Raw genomic sequence first — 15688 nt, forward strand, 5'->3', positions numbered from 1 at the left:
CCTATATTCATATGGAAAATTTGGTTATTTAAGAAGGATCATTTACCTGAATCCAAGGACAAGGGTGGTGATGAAAATCGACCCATAGGCCTCCAGGAAGATCGCATCGCACTATGGGAACAGCATACATAATTTTAAAAGATGGACAACCCCTTAAAAATGGATGGAATCAATGCAAATCCCTCTGAAGTTAAAGGTTCGGAAAAATGACGTCTCAAGTAATATGGAATGCATCGCAAGGGTATCGAAGGACGAGAGGCAAAAGAAGGCAACGTAAATGACTTCAAGTTTGAAATGATATCAACTTACAGATGTCACAACAGTTGTTTGCAGATCTTGAAACTCTGCAGTCGTTTGGTCTGTTAACTCTGCAGTGAAAGGCTTTGATATTGTAGCCTCTACCGTGAAAGACACAGTAAGAACTGAGGGTTCTGGAGTTGCCGTAGTTGTTGTTGGTGCTGTTGTTGAGGTTGGCGTTTCTGAGAAGGAACATGTCACTTGTTACTATGTATTTGTACATGCATAAGCGCAAGAATCAGGGAAAAGCCACATACTTGAGCAACAAGTTATTTGTTACGAGAAAAGTGCTGTTACTTTTATCATTGGATGAAATATGGAAAGTGTGACCATACCTGTGACAACAATAGATTCAGGATCAAAGGAGATTCCGCCAGCGGAGGTGTTGGTTGCTGCCGTCGTCATGGTCTCCAGTACATCGGCAGTTGAAATGGTCACTTCAGGTGATGCTGTGTTATTGAAAACAAGCTCCACCTCTATTGTAGTGTTTCCATCGATGGACGGGCTGAAAAACAGATTGCCATCATTATGAGACCATTCAACTTGAATACAACTTGAAAGCTTGATGCTCTAGCTTACAGTTCGGGAACATATCCCATCATGTTTAGCTTATAATGCATGCAACAGAACTTATTCTTTGACCCTATGGTGCCTGGATCTGAATAGTATTGTTTAGATCGTTTCAATTAGCCTTTATCATTGTGCGTTGTGATTGACCCTAAACTACATTTGTAAAAATTGCTACTTTTCAGAAATTAGAACAATGATTGAAATCTCTCAAAAGGACCTATATTCATATGGAAATTTTGGTTATTTAAGAAGGATCATTTACCTGAATCCAAGGACAAGGGTGGTGATGAAAATCGACCCATAGGCCTCCAGGAAGATCGCATCGCACTATGGGAACAGCATACACAATTTTAAAAGATGGACAACCCCTTAAAAATGGATGGAATCAATGCAAATCCCTCTGAAGTTAAAGGTTCGGAAAAATGACGTCTCAAGTAATATGGAATGCATCGCAAGGGTATCGAAGGACGAGAGGCAAAAGAGGGCAACGTAAAAGACTTCAAGTTTGAAATGATATCAACTTACAGATGTCACAACAGTTGTTTGCAGATCTTGAAACTCTGTAGTCGTTTGGTCTGTTAACTCTGCAGTGAAAGGCTTTGATATTGTAGCCTCTACCGTGAAAGACACAGTAGAAACTGAGGGTTCTGGAGTTGCCGTAGTTGTTGGTGCTGTCGTTGAGGTTGGCGTTTCTGAGTAGGAACAAGTCAGTTGTTACTATGCATTTGTACATGCATAAGCGCAAGAATCTGGGAAAAGCCACATACTTGAGCAACAAGTTATTTGTTACGAGAAAAGTGCTGTTACTTTTATCATTGGATGAAATATGGAAAGTGTGACCATACCTGTGACAACAATAGATTCAGGATCAAAGGAGATTCCGCCAGCGGAGGTGTTGGTTGCTGCCGTCGTCATGGTCTCCAGTACATCGGCAGTTGAAATGGTCACTTCAGGTGATGCTGTGTTATTGAAAACAAGCTCCACCTCTATAGTAGTGTTTCCATCGATGGACGGGCTGAAAAACAGATTGCCATCATTATGAGACCATTCAACTTGAATACAACTTGAAAGCTTGATGCTCTAGCTTACAGTTCGGGAACATATCCCATCATGTTTAGCTTATAATGCATGCAACAGAACTTATTATTTGACCCTGTGGTGCCTGGATCTGAATAGTATTGTTTAGATCGTTTCAATTAGCCTTTATCATTGTGCGTTGTGATTGACCCTAAACTACATCGGTAAAATTGCTACTTTTCAGAAATTAGAAACATGATTGAAATCTGTCAAAAGGACCTATATTCATATGGAAATTTTGGTTATTTAAGAAGGATCATTTACCTGAATCCAAGGACAAGGGTGGTGATGAAAATCGACCCATAGGCCTCCAGGAAGATCGCATCGCACTATGGGAACAGCATACACAATTTTAAAAGATGGACAACCCCTTAAAAATGGATGGAATCAATGCAAATCCCTCTGAAGTTAAAGGTTCAGAAAAATGACGTCTCAAGTAATATGGAATGCATCGCAAGGGTATCGAAGGACGAGAGGCAAAAGAGGGCAACGTAAATGTCTTCAAGTTTGAAATGATATCAACTTACAGATGTCACAACAGTTGTTTGCAGATCTTGAAACTCTGTAGTCGTTTGGTCTGTTAACTCTGCAGTGAAAGGCTTTGATATTGTAGCCTCTACCGTGAAAGACACAGTAGAAACTGAGGGTTCTGGAGTTGCCGTAGTTGTTGGTGCTGTCGTTGAGGTTGGTGTTTCTGAGAAGGAACATGTCACTTGTTACTATGCATTTGTACATGCATAAGCGCAAGAATCTGGGAAAAGCCACATACTTGAGCAACAAGTTATTTGTTACGAGAAAAGTGCTGTTACTTTTATCATTGGATGAAATATGGAAAGTGTGACCATACCTGTGACAACAATAGATTCAGGATCAAAGGAGATTCCGCCAGCGGAGGTGTTGGTTGCTGCCGTCGTCATGGTCTCCAGTACATCGGCAGTTGAAACGGTCACTTCAGGTGATGCTGTGTTATTGAAAACAAGCTCCACCTCTATTGTAGTGTTTCCATCGATGGACGGGCTGAAAAACAGATTGCCATCATTATGAGACCATTCAACTTGAATACAACTTGAAAGCTTGATGCTCTAGCTTACAGTTCGGGAACATATACCATCATGTTTAGCTTATAATGCATACAACAGAACTTATTCTTTGACCCTATGGTGCCTGGATCTGAATAGTATTGTTTAGATCGTTTCAATTAGCCTTTATCATTGTGCGTTGTGATTGACCCTAAACTACATCGGTAAAATTGCTACTTTTCAGAAATTAGAACAATGATTGAAATTTGTCAAAAGGACCTATATTCATATGGAAAATTTGGTTATTTAAGAAGGATCATTTACCTGAATCCAAGGACAAGGGTGGTGATGAAAATCGACCCATAGGCCTCCAGGAAGATCGCATCGCACTATGGGAACAGCATACACAATTTTAAAAGATGGACAACCCCTTAAAAATGGATGGAATCAATGCAAATCCCTCTGAAGTTAAAGGTTCGGAAAAATGACGTCTCAAGTAATATGGAATGCATCGCAAGGGTATCGAAGGACGAGAGGCAAAAGAGGGCAACGTAAAAGACTTCAAGTTTGAAATGATATCAACTTACAGATGTCACAACAGTTGTTTGCAGATCTTGAAACTCTGCAGTCGTTTGGTCTGTTAACTCTGGAGTGAAAGGCTTTGATATTGTAGCCTCTACCGTGAAAGACACAGTAGGAACTGAGGGTTCTGGAGTTGCCGTAGTTGTTGTTGGTGCTGTCGTTGGGGTTGGCGTTTCTGAGAAGGAACATGTCACTTGTTACTATGTATTTGTACATGCATAAGCGCAAGGATCAGGGAAAAGCCACATACTTGAGCAACAAGTTATTTGTTACGAGAAAAGTGCTGTTACTTTTGTCATTGGATGAAATATGGAAAGTGTGACCATACCTGTGACAACAATAGATTCAGGATCAAAGGAGATTCCGCCAGCGGAGGTGTTGGTTGCTGCCGTCGTCATGGTCTCCAGTACATCGGCAGTTGAAACGGTCACTTCAGGTGATGCTGTGTTATTGAAAACAAGCTCCACCTCTATTGTAGTGTTTCCATCGATGGACGGGCTGAAAAACAGATTGCCATCATTATGAGACCATTCAACTTGAATACAACTTGAAAGCTTGATGCTCTAGCTTACAGTTCGGGAACATATACCATCATGTTTAGCTTATAATGCATACAACAGAACTTATTCTTTGACCCTATGGTGCCTGGATCTGAATAGTATTGTTTAGATCGTTTCAATTAGCCTTTATCATTGTGCGTTGTGATTGACCCTAAACTACATCGGTAAAATTGCTACTTTTCAGAAATTAGAACAATGATTGAAATTTGTCAAAAGGACCTATATTCATATGGAAAATTTGGTTATTTAAGAAGGATCATTTACCTGAATCCAAGGACAAGGGTGGTGATGAAAATCGACCCATAGGCCTCCAGGAAGATCGCATCGCACTATGGGAACAGCATACACAATTTTAAAAGATGGACAACCCCTTAAAAATGGATGGAATCAATGCAAATCCCTCTGAAGTTAAAGGTTCAGAAAAATGACGTCTCAAGTAATATGGAATGCATCGCAAGGGTATCGAAGGACGAGAGGCAAAAGAGGGCAACGTAAAAGACTTCAAGTTTGAAATGATATCAACTTACAGATGTCACGACAGTTGTTTGCAGATCTTGAAACTCTGCAGTCGTTTGGTCTGTTAACTCTGGAATGAAAGGCTTTGATATTGTAGCCTCTACCGTGAAAGACACAGTAGGAACTGAGGGTTCTGGAGTTGCCGTAGTTGTTGTTGGTGCTGTCGTTGGGGTTGGCGTTTCTGAGAAGGAACATGTCACTTGTTACTATGTATTTGTACATGCATAAGCGCAAGAATCAGGGAAAAGCCACATACTTGAGCAACAAGTTATTTGTTACGAGAAAAGTGCTGTTACTTTTGTCATTGGATGAAATATGGAAAGTGTGACCATACCTGTGACAACAATAGATTCAGGATCAAAGGAGATTCCGCCAGCGGAGGTGTTGGTTGCTGCCGTCGTCATGGTCTCCAGTACATCGGCAGTTGAAACGGTCACTTCAGGTGATGCTGTGTTATTGAAAACAAGCTCCACCTCTATTGTAGTGTTTCCATCGATGGACGGGCTGAAAAACAGATTGCCATCATTATGAGACCATTCAACTTGAATACAACTTGAAAGCTTGATGCTCTAGCTTACAGTTCGGGAACATATACCATCATGTTTAGCTTATAATGCATACAACAGAACTTATTCTTTGACCCTATGGTGCCTGGATCTGAATAGTATTGTTTAGATCGTTTCAATTAGCCTTTATCATTGTGCGTTGTGATTGACCCTAAACTACATCGGTAAAATTGCTACTTTTCAGAAATTAGAACAATGATTGAAATTTGTCAAAAGGACCTATATTCATATGGAAAATTTGGTTATTTAAGAAGGATCATTTACCTGAATCCAAGGACAAGGGTGGTGATGAAAATCGACCCATAGGCCTCCAGGAAGATCGCATCGCACTATGGGAACAGCATACACAATTTTAAAAGATGGACAACCCCTTAAAAATGGATGGAATCAATGCAAATCCCTCTGAAGTTAAAGGTTCAGAAAAATGACGTCTCAAGTAATATCGAATGCATCGCAAGGGTATCGAAGGACGAGAGGCAAAAGAGGGCAACGTAAAAGACTTCAAGTTTGAAATGATATAAACTTACAGATGTCACAACAGTTGTTTGCAGATCTTGAAACTCTGTAGTCGTTTGGTCTGTTAACTCTGGAGTGAAAGGCTTTGATATTGTAGCCTCTACCGTGAAAGACACAGTAGGAACTGAGGGTTCTGGAGTTGCCGTAGTTGTTGTTGGTGCTGTCGTTGAGGTTGGCGTTTCTGAGAAGGAACATGTCACTTGTTACTATGTATTTGTACATGCATAAGCGCAAGAATCAGGGAAAAGCCACATACTTGAGCAACAAGTTATTTGTTGCGAGAAAAGTGCTGTTACTTTTGTCATTGGATGAAATATGGAAAGTGTGACCATACCTGTGACAACAATAGATTCAGGATCAAAGGAGATTCCGCCAGCGGAGGTGTTGGTTGCTGCCGTCGTCATGGTCTCCAGTACATCGGCAGTTGAAACGGTCACTTCAGGTGATGCTGTGTTATTGAAAACAAGCTCCACCTCTATTGTAGTGTTTCCATCGATGGACGGGCTGAAAAACAGATTGCCATCATTATGAGACCATTCAACTTGAATACAACTTGAAAGCTTGATGCTCTAGCTTACAGTTCGGGAACATATACCATCATGTTTAGCTTATAATGCATGCAACAGAACTTATTCTTTGACCCTATGGTGCCTGGATCTGAATAGTATTGTTTAGATCGTTTCAATTAGCCTTTATCATTGTGCGTTGTGATTGACCCTAAACTACATCGGTAAAATTGCTACTTTTCAGAAATTAGAACAATGATTGAAATTTGTCAAAAGGACCTATATTCATATGGAAAATTTGGTTATTTAAGAAGGATCATTTACCTGAATCCAAGGACAAGGGTGGTGATGAAAATCGACCCATAGGCCTCCAGGAAGATCGCATCGCACTATGGGAACAGCATACACAATTTTAAAAGATGGACAACCCCTTAAAAATGGATGGAATCAATGCAAATCCCTCTGAAGTTAAAGGTTCAGAAAAATGACGTCTCAAGTAATATCGAATGCATCGCAAGGGTATCGAAGGACGAGAGGCAAAAGAGGGCAACGTAAAAGACTTCAAGTTTGAAATGATATCAACTTACAGATGTCACAACAGTTGTTTGCAGATCTTGAAACTCTGCAGTCGTTTGGTCTGTTAACTCTGGAGTGAAAGGCTTTGATATTGTAGCCTCTACCGTGAAAGACACAGTAGGAACTGAGGGTTCTGGAGTTGCCGTAGTTGTTGTTGGTGCTGTCGTTGGGGTTGGCGTTTCTGAGAAGGAACATGTCACTTGTTACTATGTATTTGTACATGCATAAGCGCAAGAATCAGGGAAAAGCCACATACTTGAGCAACAAGTTATTTGTTACGAGAAAAGTGCTGTTACTTTTGTCATTGGATGAAATATGGAAAGTGTGACCATACCTGTGACAACAATAGATTCAGGATCAAAGGAGATTCCGCCAGCGGAGGTGTTGGTTGCTGCCGTCGTCATGGTCTCCAGTACATCGGCAGTTGAAACGGTCACTTCAGGTGATGCTGTGTTATTGAAAACAAGCTCCACCTCTATTGTAGTGTTTCCATCGATGGACGGGCTGAAAAACAGATTGCCATCATTATGAGACCATTCAACTTGAATACAACTTGAAAGCTTGATGCTCTAGCTTACAGTTCGGGATCATATACCATCATGTTTAGCTTATAATGCATACAACAGAACTTATTCTTTGACCCTATGGTGCCTGGATCTGAATAGTATTGTTTAGATCGTTTCAATTAGCCTTTATCATTGTGCGTTGTGATTGACCCTAAACTACATCGGTAAAATTGCTACTTTTCAGAAATTAGAACAATGATTGAAATTTGTCAAAAGGACCTATATTCATATGGAAAATTTGGTTATTTAAGAAGGATCATTTACCTGAATCCAAGGACAAGGGTGGTGATGAAAATCGACCCATAGGCCTCCAGGAAGATCGCATCGCACTATGGGAACAGCATACACAATTTTAAAAGATGGACAACCCCTTCAAAATGGATGGAATCAATGCAAATCCCTCTGAAGTTAAAGGTTCGGAAAAATGACGTCTCAAGTAATATGGAATGCATCGCAAGGGTATCGAAGGACGAGAGGCAAAAGAGGGCAACGTAAAAGACTTCAAGTTTGAAATTATATCAACTTACAGATGTCACAACAGTTGTTTGCAGATCTTGAAACTCTGCAGTCGTTTGGTCTGTTAACTCTGGAGTGAAAGGCTTTGATATTGTAGCCTCTACCGTGAAAGACACAGTAGGAACTGAGGGTTCTGGAGTTGCCGTAGTTGTTGTTGGTGCTGTCGTTGGGGTTGGCGTTTCTGAGAAGGAACATGTCACTTGTTACTATGTATTTGTACATGCATAAGCGCAAGAATCAGGGAAAAGCCACATACTTGAGCAACAAGTTATTTGTTACGAGAAAAGTGCTGTTACTTTTGTCATTGGATGAAATATGGAAAGTGTGACCATACCTGTGACAACAATAGATTCAGGATCAAAGGAGATTCCGCCAGCGGAGGTGTTGGTTGCTGCCGTCGTCATGGTCTCCAGTACATCGGCAGTTGAAACGGTCACTTCAGGTGATGCTGTGTTATTGAAAACAAGCTCCACCTCTATTGTAGTGTTTCCATCGATGGACGGGCTGAAAAACAGATTGCCATCATTATGAGACCATTCAACTTGAATACAACTTGAAAGCTTGATGCTCTAGCTTACAGTTCGGGATCATATACCATCATGTTTAGCTTATAATGCATACAACAGAACTTATTCTTTGACCCTATGGTGCCTGGATCTGAATAGTATTGTTTAGATCGTTTCAATTAGCCTTTATCATTGTGCGTTGTGATTGACCCTAAACTACATCGGTAAAATTGCTACTTTTCAGAAATTAGAACAATGATTGAAATTTGTCAAAAGGACCTATATTCATATGGAAAATTTGGTTATTTAAGAAGGATCATTTACCTGAATCCAAGGACAAGGGTGGTGATGAAAATCGACCCATAGGCCTCCAGGAAGATCGCATCGCACTATGGGAACAGCATACACAATTTTAAAAGATGGACAACCCCTTAAAAATGGATGGAATCAATGCAAATCCCTCTGAAGTTAAAGGTTCAGAAAAATGACGTCTCAAGTAATATGGAATGCATCGCAAGGGTATCGAAGGACGAGAGGCAAAAGAGGGCAACGTAAAAGACTTCAAGTTTGAAATGATATAAACTTACAGATGTCACAACAGTTGTTTGCAGATCTTGAAACTCTGTAGTCGTTTGGTTTGTTAACTCTGCAGTGAAAGGCTTTGATATTGTAGCCTCTACCGTGAAAGACACAGTAGGAACTGAGGGTTCTGGAGTTGCCGTAGTTGTTGTTGGTGCTGTCGTTGAGGTTGGCGTTTCTGAGAAGGAACATGTCACTTGTTACTATGTATTTGTACATGCATAAGCGCAAGAATCAGGGAAAAGCCACATACTTGAGCAACAAGTTATTTGTTACGAGAAAAGTGCTGTTACTTTTGTCATTGGATGAAATATGGAAAGTGTGACCATACCTGTGACAACAATAGATTCAGGATCAAAGGAGATTCCGCCAGCGGAGGTGTTGGTTGCTGCCGTCGTCATGGTCTCCAGTACATCGGCAGTTGAAACGGTCACTTCAGGTGATGCTGTGTTATTGAAAACAAGCTCCACCTCTATTGTAGTGTTTCCATCGATGGACGGGCTGAAAAACAGATTGCCATCATTATGAGACCATTCAACTTGAATACAACTTGAAAGCTTGATGCTCTAGCTTACAGTTCGGGAACATATACCATAATGTTTAGCTTATAATGCATACAACAGAACTTATTCTTTGACCCTATGGTGCCTGGATCTGAATAGTATTGTTTAGATCGTTTCAATTAGCCTTTATCATTGTGCGTTGTGATTGACCCTAAACTACATCGGTAAAATTGCTACTTTTCAGAAATTAGAACAATGATTGAAATTTGTCAAAAGGACCTATATTCATATGGAAAATTTGGTTATTTAAGAAGGATCATTTACCTGAATCCAAGGACAAGGGTGTTGATGAAAATCGACCCATAGGCCTCCAGGAAGATCGCATCGCACTATGGGAACAGCATACACAATTTTAAAAGATGGACAACCCCTTAAAAATGGATGGAATCAATGCAAATCCCTCTGAAGTTAAAGGTTCAGAAAAATGACGTCTCAAGTAATATCGAATGCATCGCAAGGGTATCGAAGGACGAGAGGCAAAAGAGGGCAACGTAAAAGACTTCAAGTTTGAAATGATATCAACTTACAGATGTCACAACAGTTGTTTGCAGATCTTGAAACTCTGCAGTCGTTTGGTCTGTTAACTCTGGAGTGAAAGGCTTTGATATTGTAGCCTCTACCGTGAAAGACACAGTAGGAACTGAGGGTTCTGGAGTTGCCGTAGTTGTTGTTGGTGCTGTCGTTGGGGTTGGCGTTTCTGAGAAGGAACATGTCACTTGTTACTATGTATTTGTACATGCATAAGCGCAAGAATCAGGGAAAAGCCACATACTTGAGCAACAAGTTATTTGTTACGAGAAAAGTGCTGTTACTTTTGTCATTGGATGAAATATGGAAAGTGTGACCATACCTGTGACAACAATAGATTCAGGATCAAAGGAGATTCCGCCAGCGGAGGTGTTGGTTGCTGCCGTCGTCATGGTCTCCAGTACATCGGCAGTTGAAACGGTCACTTCAGGTGATGCTGTGTTATTGAAAACAAGCTCCACCTCTATTGTAGTGTTTCCATCGATGGACGGGCTGAAAAACAGATTGCCATCATTATGAGACCATTCAACTTGAATACAACTTGAAAGCTTGATGCTCTAGCTTACAGTTCGGGAACATATACCATCATGTTTAGCTTATAATGCATACAACAGAACTTATTCTTTGACCCTATGGTGCCTGGATCTGAATAGTATTGTTTAGATCGTTTCAATTAGCCTTTATCATTGTGCGTTGTGATTGACCCTAAACTACATCGGTAAAATTGCTACTTTTCAGAAATTAGAACAATGATTGAAATTTGTCAAAAGGACCTATATTCATATGGAAAATTTGGTTATTTAAGAAGGATCATTTACCTGAATCCAAGGACAAGAGTGGTGATGAAAATCGACCCATAGGCCTCCAGGAAGATCGCATCGCACTATGGGAACAGCATACACAATTTTAAAAGATGGACAACCCCTTAAAAATGGATGGAATCAATGCAAATCCCTCTGAAGTTAAAGGTTCGGAAAAATGACGTCTCAAGTAATATGGAATGCATCGCAAGGGTATCGAAGGACGAGAGGCAAAAGAGGGCAACGTAAAAGACTTCAAGTTTGAAATGATATCAACTTACAGATGTCACAACAGTTGTTTGCAGATCTTGAAACTCTGCAGTCGTTTGGTCTGTTAACTCTGGAGTGAAAGGCTTTGATATTGTAGCCTCTACCGTGAAAGACACAGTAGGAACTGAGGGTTCTGGAGTTGCCGTAGTTGTTGTTGGTGCTGTCGTTGGGGTTGGCGTTTCTGAGAAGGAACATGTCACTTGTTACTATGTATTTGTACATGCATAAGCGCAAGAATCAGGGAAAAGCCACATACTTGAGCAACAAGTTATTTGTTACGAGAAAAGTGCTGTTACTTTTGTCATTGGATGAAATATGGAAAGTGTGACCATACCTGTGACAACAATAGATTCAGGATCAAAGGAGATTCCGCCAGCGGAGGTGTTGGTTGCTGCCGTCGTCATGGTCTCCAGTACATCGGCAGTTGAAACGGTCACTTCAGGTGATGCTGTGTTATTGAAAACAAGCTCCACCTCTATTGTAGTGTTTCCATCGATGGACGGGCTGAAAAACAGATGCCATCATCATGAGACCATTCAACTTGAATACAACTTGAAAGCTTGATGCTCTAGCTTACAGTTTGGGAACATATACCATTATGTTTAGCTTATAATGCATACAACAGAACTTATTCTTTGACCCTATGGTGCCTGAATCTGAATATTATTTGTTTAGATCGTTTCAATTAGCCTTTATCATTGTGCGTTGTGATTAACCCTAAACTACATCGGTACAATTGCTACTTTTCAGAAATTAGAACAATGATCGAAATTTGTCAACAGGACCTATATTCATATGGAAAATTTGGTTATTTAAGAAGGATCATTTACCTGAATCCAAGGACAAGAGTGGTGATGAAAATCGACCCATAGGCCTCCAGGAAGATCGCATCGCACTATGGGAACAGCATACACAATTTTAAAAGATGGACAACCCCTTAAAAATGAATGGAATCAATGCAAATCCCTCTGAAGTTAAAGGTTCAGAAAAATGACGTCTCAAGTAATATGGAATGCATCGCAAGGGTATCGAAGGACGAGAGGCAAAAGAGGGCAACGTAAAATAATTGAAGTTTGAAATGATATCAACTTACAGATGTCACAACAGTTGTTTGCAGTTCTTGAAACTCTGCAGTCGTTTTGTTTGTTAACTCTGCAGTGAAAGGCTTTGATATTGTAGCCTCTACCGTGAAAGACACAGTAGGAACTGAGGAATCTGGAGTTGCCGTAGTTGTTGTTGGTGCTGTCGTTGAGGTTGGCGTTTCTGAGAAGGAACATGTCACTTGTAGCTATGTATTTGTACATGCATAAGCGCAAGAATCAGGGCAAAGCCACATACTTGAGCAACAAGTTATTTGTTACGAGAAAAGTGCTGTTACTTTTATCATTGGATGAAATATGGAAAATGTGACCATACCTGTGACAACAATAGATTCAGGATCAAAGGAGATTCCGCCAGCGGAGGTGTTGGTTGCTGCCGTCGTCATGGTCTCCAGTACATCGGCAGTTGAAACGGTCACTTCAGGTGATGCTGTGTTATTGAAAACAAGCTCCACCTCTATTGTAGTGTTTCCATCGATGGACGGGCTGAAAAAAAGATTGCCATCATTATGAGACCATTCAACTTGAATACAACTTGAAAGCTTGATGCTCTAGCTTACAGTTCGGGAACATATACCATCATGTTTAGCTTATAATGCATGCAACAGAACTTATTCTTTGACCCTATGGTGCCTGGATCTGAATATTATTGTTTAGATCGTTTCAATTAGCCTTTATCATTGTGCGTTGTGAATAACCCTAAACTACATCGGTACAATTGCTACTTTTCAGAAATTAGAACAATGATTGAAATTTCTCAAAAGGACCTATATTCATATGGAAAATTTGGTTATTTAAGAAGGATCATTTACCTGAATCCAAGGACAAGAGTGGTGATGAAAATCGACCCATAGGCCTCCAGGAAGATCGCATCGCACTATGGGAACAGCATACAAAATTTTAAAAGATGGACAACCCCTTAAAAATGAATGGAATCAATGCAAATCCCTCTGAAGTTAAAGGTTCAGAAAAATGACGTCTCAAGTAATATGGAATGCATCGCAAGGGTATCGAAGGACGAGAGGCAAAAGAGGGCAACGTAAAAGACTTCAAGTTTGAAATGATATCAACTTACAGATGTCACAACAGTTGTTTGCAGTTCTTGAAACTCTGCAGTCGTTTGGTTTGTTAACTCTGCAGTGAAAGGCTTTGATATTGTAGCCTCTACCGTGAAAGACACAGTAGGAACTGAGGAATCTGGAGTTGCCGTAGTTGTTGTTGGTGCTGTCGTTGAGGTTGGCGTTTCTGAGAAGGAACATGTCACTTGTAACTATATATTTGTACATGCATAAGCGCAAGAATCAGGGAAAAGCCACATACTTGAGCAACAAGTTATTTGTTACGAGAAAAGTGCTGTTACTTTTCTCATTGGATGAAATATGGAAAATGTGACCATACCTGTGACAACAATAGATTCAGGATCAAAGGAGATTCCGCCAGCGGAGGTGTTGGTTGCTGCCGTCGTCATGGTCTCCAGTACATCGGCAGTTGAAACGGTCACTTCAGGTGATGCTGTGTTATTGAAAACAAGCTCCACCTCTATTGTAGTGTTTCCATCGATGGACGGGCTGAAAAACAGATTGCCATCATTATGAGACCATTCAACTTGAATACAACTTGAAAGCTTGATGCTCTAGCTTACAGTTCGGGAACATATACCATCATGTTTAGCTTATAATGCATACAACAGAACTTATTATTTTACCCTATGGTGCCTGGATCTGAATATTATTGTTTAGATCGTTTCAATTACCCTTTATCATTGTGCGTTGTGATTAACCCTAAACTACATCGGTACAATTGCTACTTTTCAGAAATTAGAACAATGATTGAAATTTGTCAACAGGACCTATATTCATATGGAAAATTTGGTTATTTTAGAAGGATCATTTACCTGAATCCAAGGACAAGAGTGGTGATGAAAATCGACCCATAGGCCTCCAGGAAGATCGCATCGCACTGTGGGAATAGCATACACAATTTTAAAAGATGGACAACCCCTTAAAAATGGATGGAATCAATGCAAATCCCTCTGAAGTTAAAGGTTCGGAAAAATGACGTCTCAAGTAATATGGAATGCATCGCAAGGGTATCGAAGGACGAGAGGCAAAAGAGGGCAACGTAAAAGACTTCAAGTTTGAAATGATATCAACTTACAGATGTCACAACAGTTGTTTGCAGATCTTGAAACTCTGCAGTCGTTTGGTTTGTTAACTCTGCAGTGAAAGGCTTTGATATTGTAGCCTCTACCGTGAAAGACACAGTAGGAACTGAGGGTTCTGGAGTTACTGTAGTTGTTGTTGGTGCTGTCGTTGAGGTTGGCGTTTCTGAGAAGGAACATGTCACTTGTTACTATGTATTTGTACATGCATAAGCGCAAGAATCAGGGAAAAGCCACATACTTGAGCAACAAGTTATTTGTTACGAGAAAAGTGCTGTTACTTTTATCATTGGATGAAATATGGAAAATGTGACCATACCTGTGACAACAATAGATTCAGGATCAAAGGAGAATCCGCCAGCAGAGGTGTCTGTTGCTGCCGTCGTCATGGTCTCCAGTACATCGGCAGTTGAAATGGTCACTTCAGGTGATGCTGTGTTATTGAAAACAAGCTCCACCTCTATTGTAGAGTTTCCATCGATGGACGGGCTGAAAAACAGATGCCATCATCATGAGACCATTCAACTTGAATACAACTTGAAAGCTTGATGCTCTAGCTTACAGTTCGGGAACATATACCATTATGTTTAGCTTATAATGCATACAACAGAACTTATTCTTTGGCCCTATGGTGCCTGGATCTGAATATTATTTGTTTAGATCGTTTCAATTAGCCTTTATCATTGTGTGTTGTGATTAACCCTAAACTACATCGGTACAATTGCTACTTTTCAGAAATTAGAACAATGATTGAAATTTGTCAACAGGACCTATATTCATATGGAAAATGTGGTTATTTAAGAAGGATCATTTACCTGAATCCAAGGACAAGAGTGGTGATGAAAATCGACCCATAGGCCTCCAGGAAGATCGCATCGCACTATGGGAACAGCATACAAAATTTTAAAAGATGGACAACCCCTTAAAAATGAATGGAATCAATGCAAATCCCTCTGAAGTTAAAGGTTCAGAAAAATGACGTCTCAAGTAATATGGAATGCATCGCAAGGGTATCGAAGGACGAGAGGCAAAAGAGGGCAACGTAAAAGACTTCAAGTTTGAAATGATATCAACTTACAGATGTCACAACAGTTGTTTGCAGTTCTTGAAACTCTGCAGTCGTTTTGTTTGTTAACTCTGCAGTGAAAGGCTTTGATATTGTAGCCTCTACCGTGAAAGACACAGTAGGAACTGAGGAATCTGGAGTTGCCGTAGTTGTTGTTGGTGCTGTCGTTGAGGTTGGCGTTTCTGAGAAGGAACATGTCACTTGTAACTATATATTTGTACATGCATAAGCGCAAGAATCAGGGAAAA

At 40.3% G+C, this 15688-nt stretch overlaps 5 long non-coding RNA genes across 5 annotated transcripts; all 5 read right to left on the minus strand.

Moving 5' to 3' along the window:
* Positions 1 to 1094: 1094 nt before the first annotated feature.
* Positions 1095 to 1839, minus strand: LOC130375418 (uncharacterized). Its single transcript, XR_008893838.1, has 3 exons — positions 1713 to 1839; positions 1393 to 1559; positions 1095 to 1194 (listed from the first exon to the last, which is right to left on the minus strand). It is a non-coding gene; the product is annotated as an uncharacterized LOC130375418 (long non-coding RNA).
* A 376-nt stretch (positions 1840 to 2215) lies between these two features.
* On the minus strand, positions 2216 to 4672 carry LOC130375413 (uncharacterized). Its single transcript, XR_008893833.1, has 4 exons — positions 3874 to 4672; positions 2792 to 3720; positions 2472 to 2638; positions 2216 to 2273 (listed from the first exon to the last, which is right to left on the minus strand). It is a non-coding gene; the product is annotated as an uncharacterized LOC130375413 (long non-coding RNA).
* Positions 4673 to 6573: 1901 nt separating this feature from the next.
* On the minus strand, positions 6574 to 7313 carry LOC130375415 (uncharacterized). Its single transcript, XR_008893835.1, has 3 exons — positions 7120 to 7313; positions 6797 to 6966; positions 6574 to 6598 (listed from the first exon to the last, which is right to left on the minus strand). It is a non-coding gene; the product is annotated as an uncharacterized LOC130375415 (long non-coding RNA).
* Positions 7314 to 7655: 342 nt separating this feature from the next.
* LOC130375416 (uncharacterized) lies at positions 7656 to 8395 on the minus strand. Its single transcript, XR_008893836.1, has 3 exons — positions 8202 to 8395; positions 7879 to 8048; positions 7656 to 7680 (listed from the first exon to the last, which is right to left on the minus strand). It is a non-coding gene; the product is annotated as an uncharacterized LOC130375416 (long non-coding RNA).
* A 2506-nt stretch (positions 8396 to 10901) lies between these two features.
* LOC130375414 (uncharacterized) lies at positions 10902 to 11638 on the minus strand. The gene is made up of 3 exons (XR_008893834.1): positions 11448 to 11638; positions 11125 to 11294; positions 10902 to 10926 (listed from the first exon to the last, which is right to left on the minus strand). It is a non-coding gene; the product is annotated as an uncharacterized LOC130375414 (long non-coding RNA).
* Positions 11639 to 15688: the final 4050 nt, after the last annotated feature.

Source organism: Gadus chalcogrammus, chromosome 22 (genome assembly GCF_026213295.1).
Source record: "Gadus chalcogrammus isolate NIFS_2021 chromosome 22, NIFS_Gcha_1.0, whole genome shotgun sequence".
Lineage (NCBI taxonomy): Eukaryota > Metazoa > Chordata > Actinopteri > Gadiformes > Gadidae > Gadus > Gadus chalcogrammus.